The sequence below is a fragment of the Pinus tabuliformis genome, chromosome 9 (genome assembly GCF_031772625.1).
Source record: "Pinus tabuliformis cultivar Carrire ecotype Pingquan chromosome 9, CPIR1, whole genome shotgun sequence".
Taxonomy (NCBI): Eukaryota; Viridiplantae; Streptophyta; class Pinopsida; order Pinales; family Pinaceae; genus Pinus; species Pinus tabuliformis.
The window spans coordinates 288,713,231-288,731,336 of record NC_142307.1 but is presented as its reverse complement, the minus strand read 5'-3'; the positions used below and the strand labels follow the sequence as shown (position 1 = coordinate 288,731,336).

The window sequence follows — 18,106 nt, the reverse complement described above, 5'->3', positions numbered from 1 at the left end:
AATTGTGTCAAGGAAATACAGAATTTTTTCAATTCCACGACCAATCAATATCAACCTTTCAGAAGAAACTTCTATGTCATCCAAAACATCATCAACAAAAAAAATTATTTTTGGAAACTTGCCAGCAATTAGTGTTAATTGATAAATCTCTTTCCAAAAATTTCCATCTATTCTTCATTAATTTATTTAGTGATTTATATGTGGAAACTTTCCTTTTACAAGAAATTGCTAAAATCTTGACTTTTACGCATAGTAGATTACAAGCCATCAAAAATAAAAAATCATATTTGCAATCTGGCCTCTTTAGAAGATCCGGCTGCCTCATAATTCTCAATGAAACGTTGGACAGTCCTCCGCCTCAAATCCCTCGGGTTCGTGTTCAACCTCATTTCCTTCTATGAAGCCATGAGTAGGAAATTCCCATCGGCCTCCACATCTCCGCCATGAAATAGAAAAGAACGTCCCCCAAGGTCGTTTTCATCGAATACAACAATCGTGCATTAACATCTGCCGCCAATTGCGTCGCCGAGGCCATGCTGCCTTTAGATATCTTGCCAGTCCCGGTGGCTTGCCGCTTGGTTGCCTGGATTGCAACTGCATCGCTTAGTTCCACAAGCTTATCACCTGCTCTCAGGGCAGCCGCCTCCAATGCTTCTCCGATGGTGACATCCGTGTTAGCCGCCGTGGGATAATCTACAGGCGCCGGGTGGATGGCGTAGCGAATGGCCTACCCGGCTACGTATTCTATGGTGATGTTCACACTGGGCAAGTGGGCTTCGATGACAATGACACCCTGCTCACCCACAACGTTGTCTTCTGCCCGACTGTTCACTAGGTCGGCGCTCTTGTTCATCTTGGTCACTGCCTGCATGACTGCGGCGACGCTTATCTTCAGTGTTTTACTGAGCGCCCTCGTCTCTACGCTTTGCATGAGAGCAGTGTCCTACGGAGTGATGGCCTGTATCGTTAGACTCCCGCTGACGTCAAATATGTCTCTGTATGTTATGGGCTTCGACAATTGATCTTGCACTTCATCCCTCCTCGCCTACCCTTGACCCATGATGATCCTCATATGCAGGTCATGCCCAAAACCCCATGCCACCCTATTCATTGACCCTCGCAGCAGCCTCCATGGCATCATCGATGCCACCGGGATAAGCTTCCCCAGTCTTGGTGTGACTTGCTTCCAGTTCTTTGATCTTCCTTGCGTCCTCCGCTATAACAGCCTTGTCAACAGGTAGGTCTTCAGAAGTCAATCCCATTGGATAGTTTAGCTCCTACGGGGATCTTTTTTTTTTTTTTTTTACAGTCGTGGTAGCGATCACATCATTTCTCTGGCACACTTTCTTTTGCATTGATCACACAATATGCACACACAGGTACAATATTACTGAGCAATGGAACACATAAAATACTGTAGAAATATAAACACAAAAACGCATAAAACAAGAGAGACACAGATATACGTGGTTCACCCAGTTTGGGTTATGTCCACCCCAAACAGCCAGTCCTTCCTTTCTATTATCCAGCAAAATGAAGAGACACAACCTACAACGAATCCGCTGTAATATCCTTTGTTTTCTCTCACAGTCTCACCTCTCTGTTTCTTGCTTAGAGATTACGCATCTATATCACAGCCTCAAAATACAATGCCCTAATACAAAGAGAGGGGTTGCCTTCAAGGGAAAAAAACCTAAACTAAACATAAGTTCTATCGTCAGATCATCCGCCTAATGAACGACCCAGATTGACTCGAAATTACTATACTTTTACAAGGCAATTTTACATCTATTTTTGGCTTCGGGGGCACTGCCCCCGAACCCCTGCTGGGGGACCACTAGCCCTCAGACCCCCTAGCCGGGGGGGATTGGCCCCCCTGGACCCTTGCAGGGGGGACAAGTCTCCCCTGCACCCTCTTGCGTGGAGGGGTGTACAAACTTCCTGGGGTATACATCTGGCTGAAACAAAGACCTTTGAACAATCATTCTCCACACACAACAACACAGAGGTGGGATGACAACCCCTCTAATGCTAAACATTAATAGCACATGAATAAATGCATAACAGGCACAGCTTGGAACAAGAAGAAGAAGTGGACAGTGAGAAATTAATAGCAAAAGAAGCTTGCATTAGCTGAAAATGAAGACCAGATGCTGCAGGTATCATATCAGTTACAATCTCCAGAAGTTGAACCTTACAGCGAAATAACACTCATCAACCTCATTACATCATTTTTCTGGGTATATATAGAGGTTGAATACAAAATTGCTCTGCATAACTCATGCATGAAGGGGTCATAACTGACCACCAACCACATTTACATTCAGATATGGGTCTCTGATAACAGTTTGATTGTCTTTAATGAACAAAATGGCTCTTTCTGTACTTTGATGTCCTTCCTGAACAGGTGAAATATTATCTGCATGACTTTCAACAACTGTTGTAGTCATTGAACTGCTCGAGGATTATTTTTCTCATCCTTGGCCATGCTGTCTCCTTAACTGTGGTTGTTGAGAATTCAATGCATAGTGTACCAGATGATCTCTTCCTTCTTCGCGCACACAAAATAGGCGGAAAATACTAAAAATACATTAACAATGGATGAAGAGTTTAGCATGAATATTAACTATTGGATGACAAAATGAACGGTGGAGATTGGATTGTGGAAGCCATCAGGAAGGAATTTGAATGGAGGATAGTGGGCCGTCAGATCATAGCGGGAAAGATCAGATGGCTATCGAAAGCGGGAGCTGCGCACAGGTTAACGAGCGGGGAACTGTACTGAAAGAGCGGTAAGCGGTTTCCCCGCACCGCTTTCGGCACTCGGCGGTATCCGTATGAGGGAAAGTGATGCAATGAAATAATGACACGTGGCCTGTAGGAAACCACTTCCCCGCGGGTTAACAGTCGAGCAGGTTGGTGGAGCGGGGGCTGCGATAACCGTTAGATCTCCGGGAGATGATCGGATGGCCGCGGGTTAATCGCACCTATTTGGTTGATATCACAGGTGATGTGACAGGTAAAAGTCCCGCTAGGTTATGTATTTTTATTATATCCGTGCGTTATAAAGGGTTAGGGCCTTAGCACCGGGTTTAAACAAAAATGGATTAATACGAGGTTTTAAGAGGTTAATGGGATTTATAAAGGTTTTCAGGGGTTTATAGAGGTTTTAAACAAAAAGAAGTCTGGGAGCCTGAAGGGTTTAAAGGAGAGTAAAGAGGATATAAGGGGATGGAGGAAACAGAGGTCTGGGAGTTATAAGGAGAAAAAGAGAGAATGAAAGGGAAGGATAAGATAAACAGCTGCAAACCCTTTGCAACCCAAACTAGCACTGTCTGACCTGCTTTAATCCATCAAATGTTGCAAATTGTAGCAGAGCTAACACTGGCTCCTTCTGGGGATGAGATCCTCCCTGTGAGGTCTCAAGAACCTGCAGACCACTGCCTTTCTAGTTGAAATCACATTAGCCAAAATTCCTAGTGTTCCATTGGGCATGGAGTCTACTTTATCTATACTAAAACTGAGAAAAGCACCATATTTACAACCTTTAAGGACTAAGACCTTAAACAACATAAACTTTCAAAAACCACCCATTAACTGAGCCATCAAAAGCTGCTTCTCCCCCCATACTTTTCGGTATGAAGGTGTTGTTCCCTTGAATATGTGAAATAATGAAAGGCCCTGTCTAGAAAGCATCAAATTTACCATGATTGCCTTTCTTTTCCTTTAGTGCATCCCATTTCAAAACCATGTCACCAATCTGAAAATTATTTGTTTTTCCCTTTTTGTCAAAGGCTTCCTTGACCTTTCTTTGATGTGATGCAGCCTTTTCAACCAGCTGTTCTCTAATCTGATGTATTTTTGCCAAATCAGTGATCCTTTTCGCCATTTCTTCTTCCTCATTCTGCTTTGTTTGAAGGAATTTAGCCACAGGGAGAGTTAGTTGAATTGGGAATACAACCTTAGTGCCATATACCAACTTGAAAGGAGAATTCCTTGTGGATTTTTTAATGGTCAACCTGTCAGCCCATAGTGCATACTTGAGCTTTGAATCCCAATTCTTTTTATTTTCCTCTAACAGTTTTTAATTATCCTGATCAGAATTTTATTAGAGGATTCTACCATACCATTTCCTTGTGGATAATATGAGGTGGAATGAACAAGTTTAATACCCATTGAATCACACATTTCCACCAGTTCTTTTTCCCTGAAAGCTGCTGCATTATTTGTCATTAATTTATGTGGACAATGAAATCTACTGAAGATATTTTCAATTAAAACCTTCATGACCACATTATGATCAGCCTTCCTGGTAGGGACTGCTTCAATCCACTTAGTGAAATAACCAGTGGCTACTAATATCCACCTGTGCTGGCCACTGGAATGTGGATTGATTTCTCCAATAAAGTCCAAGCCCCATTGCTGAAAAGGTCCTCTTAGGGGCAGGGATTTCAACTGTTGTTTTCCTTCAAATCTTTGGCACTTGTCACAAGATTTAACAAAAACAAACACATCAGAAAATAAAGTGGGCCAATAGTACCCAACTTTCAGGATTTTATGGGCTGTGGTTTTCCAATAATGGTGCCCTCCACACATGCTGTTATGAAACTGCTGCATAACTTCTTTTGACTGTTCTTTTTATAGACACCTTAAAAATATTCCAGATGGATTCCTCCAGTAGAGCAGATTTTCCATAATGCAATACTTTGTTGCTCTAAGTTTTAAAGTTTTGGCCTGACTTTGAGTAAATCCTGAAAGGATCTCTAGCTTCAGCAAGAAATTAATTATTTCAACATACCAGTTACATGAAGTTAGATTTTCAGCCACTAACTTCTTTCTCTCTATTTCAGTTGTTTCCTCTTTTTCTGCCTGACTGTTTTCTGCGATTGTACACAAGAAATCAATATCCAAAGATCTGCAATTTTCTTCAGCTAATAATTTGGCGAGACCCTGACCTCTGACCAGCTTGGTGGGCTTCATCTCTATATTAAATTCTATCAATTTTTCAATCCATTTCGCCCTTCTTCCATCAACATCAGATTGTGTCAAGACATCTTTTATTGTAGCAAAGGGTACACATGCAATTATCTTTGAATGAAAGATATAAACTCTGAAGGCTTTCAAAGTATTTAATAAGAGCATATGCTTGTTTTTCAATAATATCATACCTCAGTTCAGCATCCCTCAAATTCTTTCTGAAAAATGCCACTGGATGTTCTGAACCTTCTTCATCTGCCTGCAATAAAACTGTTGCAATGGTGTCTTCAGAGGCAAAAGAAAATATGTTCAACTCCTTGATGTAGTCTGGATTTATTAATGTGGGAGCCTCCATAATAGCCTTTTTAATGGAATCAAATGATTTTCTTGCTGTATCAGTCCATCTTACCTCTGACCCTTTTCTCAACATGGAGGTAATACGTTTCACTAATTCTGCAAAATTTGGAATAAACCTCCTGACAAATTAATTTTGCCCAAAAAAGACTAAATATCATTATTTGATCTAGGGACAAACAAAGGCTAAATTGCTTTGACTCCTTCTGGGTCAATCTGAACACCTGCATCAGACACAATATGTCCTAATAGCTTGCCTTCATCTAAAGCAAATTGATATTTTTTGGGATTGACTGAGATTCCAAACCTCCTGCACTTCAAGAATACTTTTTTCAAATGTTGTAAATGATTTTGATGGCTGCTGGAGTAAACTGTTATATCATCAAGGTAGATAAGGACAAATTTGTCCTTCTCTCCCACAAATGCTATATCCATAGCTCTCTGAAAGGTGGCTCCAACATTCATCAATCCAAAAGGCATCTTGGCATACATAAAAGTTCCCCAAGGAGTGGTGAATGCAGTCTTTTCTTGATCATCTGGGTGTACAACATCTGATTAAAGCCTGAAAAACCATCCAAGAAAGACATTACTTTGGCTCCTGAGATCTTTTACAGCAAATGCTCCATTTTTGGTAGAGGATAGTTGTCTTTCTTTGAGCATTTTTTCAAATTTCTGAAATCAACACATAGTCTAATTTCACCACTTTTCTTCCTCACACCACTAGATTGGCTACCCATTTTGAATATCTGAGACGTACTATGATTTTGGCAGCCAACAACTTTTTAATTTCTTTTTCAATTAGAGGAAGAAGCATAGGATTTATTATTCTCAGCTTCTGTTTGAAAGGAATGGTGTCTTTCTCCAGAGGGATTTTATGCTGAATTACGTTCTTGTCATATGTTTTCAGATCACTATACTCCCATGCAAACACATCAGCGAATTGCCTCATTAAATTGCAGTACTCAGCACTTTGATCAGTAGAAAAATGAGTGGACAAATTCACATACCTAGGCTAACCTAGACTTCCTATATCATACTTACAAACTGCAGATTGGTCTTCTTTTTGGGCAGCCTTGTAAGGCACATCATTCTGGTCAAACAGTCTTTTAAGAGGAATTAGGCCCTTAGGAATATGATTACTAGGAAGCTGGACAATGTTGTCTTTACCAATCTTATTTCTAAGCTGGGCCTGGGGGTTTTCTAATGAGAGATCATTTTCTTGGTCAATTTGCATTTCAGAGAACTCATCAATGACTTGAATGAACCTATTTATCTCATCATCATCATCAAAAACTTTCCAATGGTGGACATTATCAGGCAAGGAAGGTCTGTACTTCATTTGCACTTCATAAACTAATCTGGGAGGCATGGGAGGTATAAATAGACTAGCAGAAACAAAAATGGAATCAACAAGATGATTTTGGGCTCTAGGAATGTATGAAATACAGAAATAATCAAAAGAATCTCTGATTTTCCATACCTCATCTTTGTATGCTTTCAGCCTTGGGTGCTTTGCCTAAAATGTTTTATTTACTTGCTGAATTATCATATCAGAATCTCCAAATACCTTTAAATTCTTGATTCTTCTGTATTTTGCTGCATTAAGGCCCAACAACATTGCTTCATATTCTGCTATGTTGTTTGTCACTTGAAAAACCAGCTTAAAAGACAACTGAATTCTTTCTTGTTGAGGAGATAATAGCACCACCCCTCCTCCTACAGTCCCCCTGTGTTGTGGGGAAAAGTATCCGATGCGGATGACCCTATCCCTACTCTAAAGGTGACAGTCTTTAGCAACAACTGAAAGTAAAGCTTTGATATTTTCCTTTATGAAAGTACAGAGAGAAGGAAGAAATGATTAACCAACCTGGTGTCCTTCGCTTAGTCGACCTTGATCCTCTCTCTTTGTCTCTTGTTCCCAGCTCCTTGCTCTCTTTGCCGGTCCAGCTACACACAAGCCCTGCACAAAACAAGAGAGGAAACTACAAGATACATGTACTCATAACTGATGCATGGATTAGAGTGAATCAAATATACAAGTAAATACAATCCATCAATGTAATACAAGTATATAGGAGAACATGCAAAACTTTATTGATAGAAGTAACAGGGTTCTGAGAAGGTTACAACCAATGATGGCTCCAATCCAGCAGCACCTCCCCAGCAGCAAGAACTCTCCTCTTCACCTCTAGTAAAACAATCACCCAATAGCTCTAACTGTAATCCAACAGCACCTCCTTGCTTTACACAAAATTCCAGCCTCCTTAGACCTCATAGAAGAGCTCTATATATAGGATAGAAGAAGAGAGGATGAGTCAGCTTGAGACTGACATGAAGCTGCCTTGTGTCCTCTCCCTCTTCAGTTAATCTTCAGTTCTTGAGTCCACTTGGAGATCCTTGGTTACACATGGTGATCAAGTACCTCTTACTCATCACAAGGCGAATCTGATGAACCAAGTGTCAGTTTGGAAGCTTCCTGGGCAGTTGACACCTTGCAGGATGACTGTGCCACTTGGCCAATCTCGCCCAGCGCAGGTAGCCTTCATTACTTTTGACTTCCAGCGCAGGTACAGAGTGGGACAGTTGCATTACAGCGCAGAAGCTCAGTTAAGCAGCTGACATGATCCAAAATAAGCCTGTTTTGAAGTGTTTTCAGGTGGAGAACTGATTGGAAGTGCTGTTGTTTGATGACCTTGTTCTTTTAGGGGTAAGAACAACATGTTTAGGGACTGAGGATCCCTGTAATTATCGACATTCCATGCTCCATGATGCGAGGCACAAAAATGTCTATAACAGTTGCCCCCTAAAGTATGAGGCCGTTTATCGGGTGAAATGCTTTATCTAGAGGATCCGAAGTTCGTTCCAGTGCTGAGGAGAGTGCCCTGTAATACAATACAATACAATACATTATTTTTCATTCTTCATTATTCTCATGATCTAGCTGAGGCGGGCATTCCCATGCTCAGCTTTTATAAATACATTTTGGTACATATGACAGACGATCGTCTGAAGATAGACTGATAATTTTCTGCTGAAATTATCATCCTTTGAGTAGGATGATCATCTGCTGCAATGATGTACACGGCAAATGCTTTTATATTTCCTGAATATATATCGCAGCCCGGATGGATGAAACTAGATCCGGGGTCTTCAAACTCGTTCGATCTTCACTCTAAGTACAAGTTGGTCCATGTGAGAATTGCGCTGAGGTCGAACATGGAAAGACATCACTTGATTACCGGTCAATAATGAAAACCGTTAACAAGCGCGAGAGGAATCACCAATAATGACGATGACCCTCAAGGTACTGCAGTACAATTCACGTGGCGTGAATAAAGGACTTGGCGTCGAACGCCACGCAAAATCTTCTGGTCGAAGGTCATTAATGTATACCTGTCGCCGGAAGTGAGAAACTTGCCATTGAGGCATGCAAGCTTCAAAGTACTGATGGGGGTGTTCCTAGATCAACTTCTTGGATAATGAGCTGAAGTCGACAAGAAGCGATCCGTCAAAGGAGGGCCTTAATGAATCCCACATCAATGACACGGAACGGAGCTAATGACTTTAGTGGAGGTGAAAACAAACTGTGACATATGATTCAGGGTGGCGATCATGAATGGATGAAGGATAATGTATGGCAGTGGATGGGACACGGTTGACACTTTCAGAATGACCCCTCTTGAACATATAACGACACTGATGCGATGGATCGGTAGCATTACCCCAAATGTGGATGGTGTGGCGAGGACCATGGTGATGAGACCGGTGAATGAGACAACCCAACCCGATGTGATACGGAGGAAAAGTGTCATGTTCAAGAGTGACTTGCTACCATTAAACTTTGAATGTTCTCCCAATTTTTCCCCAGTCATTTCTGACCAGTACCTCTTTATTTTTGTCAAGCTTGAGGAGGATAACATATGCTTGTTCTATAACCTGCCCTTCGGGCAAGCCCATCGCTATGATTTAACGAGCCTAGCGATAGGGAAACTCGTTCTCGTCTAAAGACAAGTTTGTCGCTATTTAATCATTTTAACGAGTCTAACGACAAAGAAAACTCGGTCCTTTTCATTTTTAGAGAGTCTAAAAAGGTACGGAAAGTCAACTCCATAATTCCTTTTTCGTCAGCAAATCCCTTAAGTCCGAAAAAGTATAAAACAATACAGAAGGGATGGCTGTTCGGTACTTTTAACGAGCCGAACAAGACAAGCGCTCGATCCTTTTGTGCAATAATCCCTCAGGTCCAAAAAGATTAAAATTTAGAGGAGGGATAGCGTTCCGGTCATTTAACGAGCTGGAAGGCCAAAACTCGGCAAACTTTTCATATTTTACGAGTCAATGAAAAGAGCTGAAAGAAGACTCGTCTTTTGAGGAACGAGTGATAAACAGGGATAGCTACAGATTCCAGGTACAGGTTGGAATTTCCAATCACGGCAGTGTCACAAGGATGGCTAGGTGAAATCACTCTTCGCAGCTGTTTCTCAAAAGAGGTAAACACACAAATGGAAGTGAATGATCGGCCAAATGAACAGTGGAGGTGATGGATGAAAACACGATCAAGGTTCTTATGGCTGATGAATTTACGATCTCAAAAGGTTATTTACCGGTTCATTTTTTCCATGAGCTTGAACTCTGGGGGAAACTTTTGCTCACACTTTTCTATTTTTTAACGAGCATAAATTCAGTCCTAAAACTGCTCGGATTTGCGTTTATTTTTTAACGAGCATGAACAATATGCTAAAACTGCTCGATATACCAGTCATATGAAGAACGCCTCTCGTAAGGACCAATTTTTATAGAGCTTATGCCTTACCACAACTATGCTCATTTTTGGCAAATTTTACTTCTGCCCCACAGGCTTTCTTTCATGCAAGTTTGGAAATGGCTAATCTTAAAACCAGATAAATAACCGCCCCTAGCTTGCACTCCAGAAAGTTTGCATGCCCCCAGGTATAGAATAGAATTTCGAGGCTGCCCCTCCTCTCCCCTACTTCTGTTTTTCTTTGGGTGTTCACACTTATTTGTCATCTTGCTAATCTAATGCTAACGATACTTGTCTTCTCGTTATTTTAAGGGGTCTTACGCAGTACTCAGGCTTCCTGTCGGCCCACTTTAAACAAACAGCTATTTGTGACAATAGAAGAACACTACTCAAAGACAAAACATTGGTATTATTGAGGGAGGCTTGCCTCTTTCTTATTATCCGAAGAGTGGTTCTATTCGCTGCCGCAAATCAATCTCTTTCTTCGGCGGTGTCTATCATTGGGTTGTCCAAAGATGGTTACCCTCTGTTACAACAATACGGTCTCCTTCTTAGTTGACTGCCCCTGCTTATCCTTCAAAACATATGTTTCGATGGGCGAGGCTTGAATTTAAAGATGGTGACTACTTGTTACAATAAGGGAATTCCTACTTGGGCATTGCCCACTTTTTTAGACAAAGGTGAATGATTCCCAAACACATAACTTTAACAAAAGATCATTATTCCAGAACAACCCCACTTCCTTCGGACGGGGTACGGACTAGTCATGTTCTTCTGCGGAAATTCTTCCTTATACCCGGAGTTTCTTCTGCCCGAAGCAGACCAGGGTGCATGCCCCCTGGGTCCTAGTCTTTCTTTCTGAATCACTCGCGCTCATCGGGAAGAAGGACCGGGGGTGGAGGCGAATCTTGAGTGAACAGACCATTTAGGATTGGTATTTGACTATTTGCGATGCGAGATCCCGGAAATGAAAGTTGGTCTACGAGCTTGACCATCCTTCCTTCGTGTGGAAAACACATTACTCTAAAGAGTGAGGAGACTATCGCTCCCATGCAATAAATATAGTCGCGTCCAAGGAGTAGGTTATAATCCAAGGGTCCTTGAACTACCAACACGTTCATCCTGACGGTCTTCCCTTTCAATGTAACAGGTACATCGGGGAGGATCCCTAATGGTCGACTGGTTCCTTTATCAAAACCTGAGAGATTTCTCAACTCAGGTAAAAGCGCTGGGGAACCCAGTGCTTTCCAAGCAACAGAGGAAAGGATACTCACAGACGCCCCTTCATCAATGATAGTACCAGCCATAATCATTCTATAGATCTGGACAATGATTCTGAATGGTACACTGGCCGGTAACCGGGGTCTGCCTAGTTGATTCCAATCAAAGGATACAACCAGGTTGCTTGGCGGTGGGACCGAATATACGGCCGGATATGACTCTGATGATATTCCTTCCTGCGATAAAGGAATGGGAACATTGCCCTGATGCTCATCAGAGTCGGTGCTGATGAAAAGAACCTGGATGGTGTCATCCTTGTTCTCATCAGTGAGGGTGTCGCATGAAGATGGCTCTTCAGCGACGGTGTCATTTGAAGACAGGTCTTTGATGACAGAGTCATTGGACGATAGAACCTCTGAAGGAAGAACCGGGCCAACTGCCGTATCAACCTTTAGACTTTCGTCTGGTCTAGATTCGATAGGTTCATTCTCAATGACCGACACTTCAGCTGACCACTTGAGTGGTTCAACTGGATTTTCAACTATCGAGGGATTAGGCTCGAGTTTTCGGTATCCAGGAGGAAGTTGCACCGGTGACACCGGGCGATCTTCCAAAACTCTCTTGGCCTCATCTAAGAATGGACATTTGTGGATGGCATGATGACCTTCACACAATAGACAGGGTGATCTTGGTCCCCTTCTTCGTCCTTCACTCTCGCTAGTTGACGGAATGCAATCAACTTGACAACCAGAGGTTGATGCTACCGGATTGTGCAACCTTGGGGACCAGTCCCTTAGTATCCGGGGAATACAAGGACAATCACGATGGAAGTGGATCCCTTTGCAAATGACACATGGCGTTTTAGGCCCGGTCGGTGCAGTGTGTGGGTTTTTGTCAGCTTTCTTCTGCTTGCCCCCAGTCGCCTTCGCCAGAGGCTCCTTCTGCTTCTTTTCTTTCTTCTTCTTTTCCTTCTTCTCCTTGGGAGGCTGACTTTTGCCAGCTCTACCTTGCGAAGATGAAGGATCAGATGAAGTGTCATAAGAAGTGGAAGGCTGGTGGGTAGTTCTAGATTGTTCTGACTGTTGATTCGACTGCTCAGGATTAGTGGCGATTTGGACTACATTAGTTGAAAAGAGCCATACAGGGAGGCCGATTGTCAATCCTGGAAGTGACAATGTAGCCATATGAGGCGCACCAACATCTCCCCAAGAGGAGAAGGGATTTGGACTTCCGCCAAGGTTACTTCCTTGGTTGGTGGGCTCCATACTTTTCAACTGAAAGATCAACGTGGGAATAACAGGTGATTATGTTCCGCTTTAAAATAAATTTTATTTACGACGCTTTTAGACACAAACTCGCTTTTTCATGTTTTAAGAGTCGAGAAAAAGCTAAAGATGACTCTAGTCGCCTTCGATGTATTAACGAGCCCGAAGTGACAAATGCTCGGTTGGACTTTTTCAGTTATAGAGTTTGAAAAAGGCCAAAAGAAACTGCTCTGGAGATCTAGGCAGAGGGTGTGCCAAACCTTTCGCGAAACCACAGAATACGTTTTACGGTACGGGTGGTCGATCTTCGTGAATGCTGTGTTCACTGCATCGCGATCAGTAGGGCGGCCGACACGGTTTCCTAAGGATAAAGGATAAAAGCCTATAGGGGTCTCCCAATATACGCGACGGTACGCGGGAGCTCAAGTCCGTGTTAGCGCCACCGACTCTCAGGAGGAATCACCCACCTTCGTAGAGATCGACAGTCACTATGTTTAACGACGCCGGAACACGTCTCTACCTAGACCTCTAGATGTTTGCGTTAAATTCCAAAGCGTTGTTATGTAAATTGAGTTTATTTTAATGTTGATCTTTCTTAACAGTTTGCCTTTCAGGTTCGCCACGAGATGTATATATACAACTTCCTATATGCAATCTAAGAATGAGAAGCAAATCTTTTCAAACTTTCAACTTTGAAAACCTTAATCTACTTGAGGGAAAAGAAGGACACAACTTTTTCCACAGATCAAAGAACACACACTAAAATGCACATTTTCCTAAATCGTCAAGCACACAGTCAAATGCAAAATGCACAATGCATGTATTTCTTTTCTTTATCCTTAATGTTGATGCTAGACAAAAAGGAAACTGTTGTATAATTTTGAATCTAATTTCAAGTAGAAATAAACAAGCTTGTCCACAATCAAAAAGACACCTTATGATAGACTTGTTTAAACACAGGAAATGTATAGATTCAAACCATAAAAGTGAAGAGTAAACAAACTCAAACAGCTATGAACAGTAATAAAACTAGCTCAAAAGATCACAAAGACACTTTTACAGTTCAGGATCTAAGAGGCCACAGCTATACTGGTTCGCTTTTCACAATGGGAAACTGTAACTGAAACAAGAAATACTGAAAGAAAACTCACAGTTTCATCACACAACTGAGGCGGAATAATGTCAAGGAGAAGTGGCTTACAGCAAGTACAATAACCAGCAAGCAATCAGCCAAAAACAAGTGCAAACAGGGCCAAGACACAATAGGAAGACTGAGCTAGACAAGGGCTAACTGGACCAGCGCAGGTTCTAGTCTGCCAATTCTACTCTCAGCGCAGTTCCCGAAGGGAGCACCTGCGCTGTAATGCAGACTGCCTGTGTACAGCCTGCACTGACTCACGAGAGTTTCGTCTACAAAGTTTTCCGGGTCATAAAAAGCTCAAAAATGCACTGTTTTTGATGAAATAAAAAGCTATAGGTCAAGTACAGGCTAAGGTATGATCAAGAGGATGAAGAGGCTATCACAAAGAGTAAAGAGTCTTTTGTAGATTAGCTCTTTAAATCTTGAATCTGCTCAGCAAATGAGCAAGAGTAGCAGTCCCTCTACTTCGCTTTTGATATAGTCAAAAGCTTTTCGATTTGGTACTCTTTTCTTCAAGAAATGAATAGCAAAATACTACAAACACCAACAAGATACTAGGCTCCCCAGCGGAGTCGCCAGTTTGTTGTGGGGAAAAGTATCCGATGCGGATGACCCTATCCCTACTCTAAAGGTGACAGTCTTTAGCAACAACTGAAAGTAAAGCTTTGATATTTTCCTTTATGAAAGTACAGAGAGAAGGAAGAAATGATTAACCAACCTGGTGTCCTTCGCTTAGTCGATCTTGATCCTCTCTCTTTGTCTCTTGTTCCCAGCTCCTTGCTCTCTTTGCCGGTCCAGCTACACACAAGCCCTGCACAAAACAAGAGAGGAAACTACAAGATACATGTACTCATAACTGATGCATGGATTAGAGTGAATCAAATATACAAGTAAATACAATCCATCAATGTAATACAAGTATATAGGAGAACATGCAAAACTTTATTGATAGAAGTAACAGGGTTCTGAGAAGGTTACAACCAATGATGGCTCCAATCCAGCAGCACCTCCCCAGCAGCAAGAACTCTCCTCTTCACCTCTAGTAAAACAATCACCCAATAGCTCTAACTGTAATCCAACAGCACCTCCTTGCTTTACACAAAATTCCAGCCTCCTTAGACCTCATAGAAGAGCTCTATATATAGGATAGAAGAAGAGAGGATGAGTCAGCTTGAGACTGACATGAAGCTACCTTGTGTCCTCTCCCTCTTCAGTTAATCTTTAGTTCTTGAGTCCACTTGGAGATCCTTGGTTACACATGGTGATCAAGTACCTCTTACTCATCACAAGGCGAATCTGATGAACCAAGTGTCAGTTTGGAAGCTTCCTGGGCAGTTGACACCTTGCAGGATGACTGTGCCACTTGGCCAATCTCGCCCAGCGCAGGTAGCCTTCATTACTTTTGACTTCCAGCGCAGGTACAGAGTGGGACAGTTGCATTACAGCGCAGAAGCTCAGTTAAGCAGCTGACATGATCCAAAATAAGCCTGTTTTGAAGTGTTTTCAGGTGGAGAACTGATTGGAAGTGCTGTTGTTTGATGACCTTGTTCTTTTAGGGGTAAGAACAACATGTTTAGGGACTGAGGATCCCTGTAATTATCGACATTCCATGCTCCATGATGCGAGGCACAAAAATGTCTATAACACCCTGGAACATGCTCCATCAAAGAACGTCTCCCAAACCTGACTTCCGTTCTCTTCCTCAGCCTGAACTGTTGGTTTCCTGATCTGCATTGAGGCCTTCTGAGATTCTTCTATTTGGAGAATACATGCTCCAAAATTAGTTTCCACTGCATATATAGGATGATTTGTAGGATTCTTCTCATCACTAGTGTTGTATGCCAACTGTGCTTCTTTATACAATCTCCTGCTTTCTCCTTCAAAAACTGGGATAGTGGCATAAGATAGATCATTCTGAAAGGTCCCACCTAGTCTCTTAATCCACCCTTTGGACAACAACATGCCAAACTTAGGAGGGACATCTACTACCACAATATCCATCATCATACTCTTCATGGGAAGCTGAGTTAAGGTAATGGTTAGATCTTTAATCAATCCAAGACATTTCACCTTCCTTGAATCAAAATAAAATAAATCATGATAGGGTATAGTGATATCAAGGCCTAACTCTTCCATGATAGCTTTAGGCATTAAATTGTGGCTGGCCCCTGTGTCTAGCAGGCAATTGTGAAGGATTTTATCATGAATGGTCAACGAGACATAAAAATATGGAGAATTATTATCAGTAGGGTTCAATCATAGGGCTGAGCACAATGGCAGGCTTGTCATCTTGCAAATTGACAGAGTCAGTGGAGGTTTGTGAGGTTTTCAGCTCAAGAGCTTCAAAGATGGGCTTTCTAAACACTTCACTCTTCACCAACTCAACCAGAGGCACATATATTTTCAATTTTTGGACCTCTGACTCAAAGCTGAAAGAGGAGGGCAACTTATCAAAACCTTTTACCTCTTGAATTGGAGCTTTGGGGATGACTAGATCAGCTGCTGCTTTTCTCTGCCTGATATTCTGTGATTCTACTTGGACAACAGCTCTTTGTGCAGGATTCTCCTTGGCATTTTTTGCATTGGATCTCAGATTATATCTCTGCTGATCACCAGCTTGTAGAACAAATCCTCTATCCCATTCTTGATTGTCTTGTTCCTGCAGCAATGATTGTTCATACTCAGCCAATGTCAAAAATGCAGTGCTGCCTTTATCTTCCATGCAGTGAATTTCATCCTCATCTTCTTCAAATTGTTCCTCCTCCATGACTACATTTTGAAAAGGAGCCTTAAATTTTTGATATTCTTTTGAATCTTCACCCCTCTGCATTATTTGTAACTGCTCATTTGCTCTTCTGAATGGATTGGGGTTTCATGGAGCAAATGTGTTCTACTACCTTGTTTTCCCTGAATTCTGTTCAATTTTCAGCTTAGAAATTTCAACAACCGATGACTCTATCATCTTAGTCATTTTGTCTAATTTAGGATCTGAAGATGATGCAGAAGAAGTAGAAGCCTGAGCTCTCTACCTCCTTCTGTCAGCTTGATTTTTTAACTTTTCTGTAGCCATGATATTAGACTCTACTTCTAGTGCTACATCCTGCATATCAGCTAGAGTAGCACATCTTCTTTCTCTCAATAACAGGCAGAAATCAGAGTCAAAGGCATTGGCATAAGTGAGTTTGGCAAAGGTAGGAGTAGGCTTTACCTCAGCTGGTATCTTACTATACATTCGATTGAATCTTTTATTAAAATCAGACAAAGATTCACCATTTCCCCTCTTCAGATTACCAAACTCAGTATGATAATACAACAAGTATTTTTTATCTCCCCATTGCTTCAAAAACACATCATCTAATGCTTCAATATCTGTTATTGATCTCTGGGGTAATTCTCTAAACCACTTCCTAGCCTCTCCATCAAGGCTCTGGAAAAAAACTCTCATCTACACATCATTTTCACTTATATCTAAATTATCAACATAACTATAAAAAGCTTCAAGATGTTCTTCTGCTGTTACTCCCTCTGTGCTAGTGAACTTAGGCATATATTTTTGATATTCCCCCACAGGCATAGGATTTAAAGGAACAAGCAAGACTAAAGGTCCATATCTGGCAGCAACAATTCTCTCTATCCTCGTAGGTGCTTGCTGTCCTACCATGATTGGAATATGTGGAAGAATAGTGGCAGATTGAATAGCAGGAGGTAATGTGATGGATGGCAGTGACAAAGGGATTCTTTGGACTGAATGGGAAGCTTTCTTTGGACTGAGATTCAAAGGGGAACTAATTGCATAAGGGGTTGAACTAATCTCTGAAGATTTTTATTTATTAACTGTGATGATTTCTAAATCTTCAAATTGTAAATCTTCAACAACAACTTTATATTTCAGAGATGCATGAAACTTCTTAGGCTTACCTGAGCTTGATGCCCCTTTCTGTGAAGCTTTCTTCGATTTAACAGTCATCTCAAGTTCAGGCACTGGTTCTGCTGGTAATTTCTGAGGATTTCTTCGAGTGTGTCTCACAAACTGAGCTAGAACTTCAATGTGGAGTTGCCAAAGGTTGGTCTTCCTCCAGTGGAGTCGCTAGATAGATGATTACAACCAAAAACTGTGTTCCAACCTTGTCTATCATCAAAGCTTGAAGCTGTTTCGTTCTCCTAGGGAAGCTGAGCTTCAATTCTCCTCTCCCTGGCAATGGCGCCAATTAATGTTATCACCCCAGGAAACTCTCCTAGGTTGTATATTAGAGATGCTCAGGAACATTACAAACTCAACAAAAATGTTGGAAAAATGGTGGATGAATGAAAGAAATGCTGCATATTCAAGCTAGATAACCACTTCTACTATGCTTAACCCCAGACATGGGTGAACACCCCCAGACT

General features: G+C 41.7%; 1 pseudogene; it reads right to left on the bottom strand.

The window, feature by feature from the left end:
* Positions 1–385: 385 nt before the first annotated feature.
* On the bottom strand, positions 386–1,060 carry LOC149148309 (late embryogenesis abundant protein D-34-like; annotated as a pseudogene).
* Positions 1,061–18,106: the final 17,046 nt, after the last annotated feature.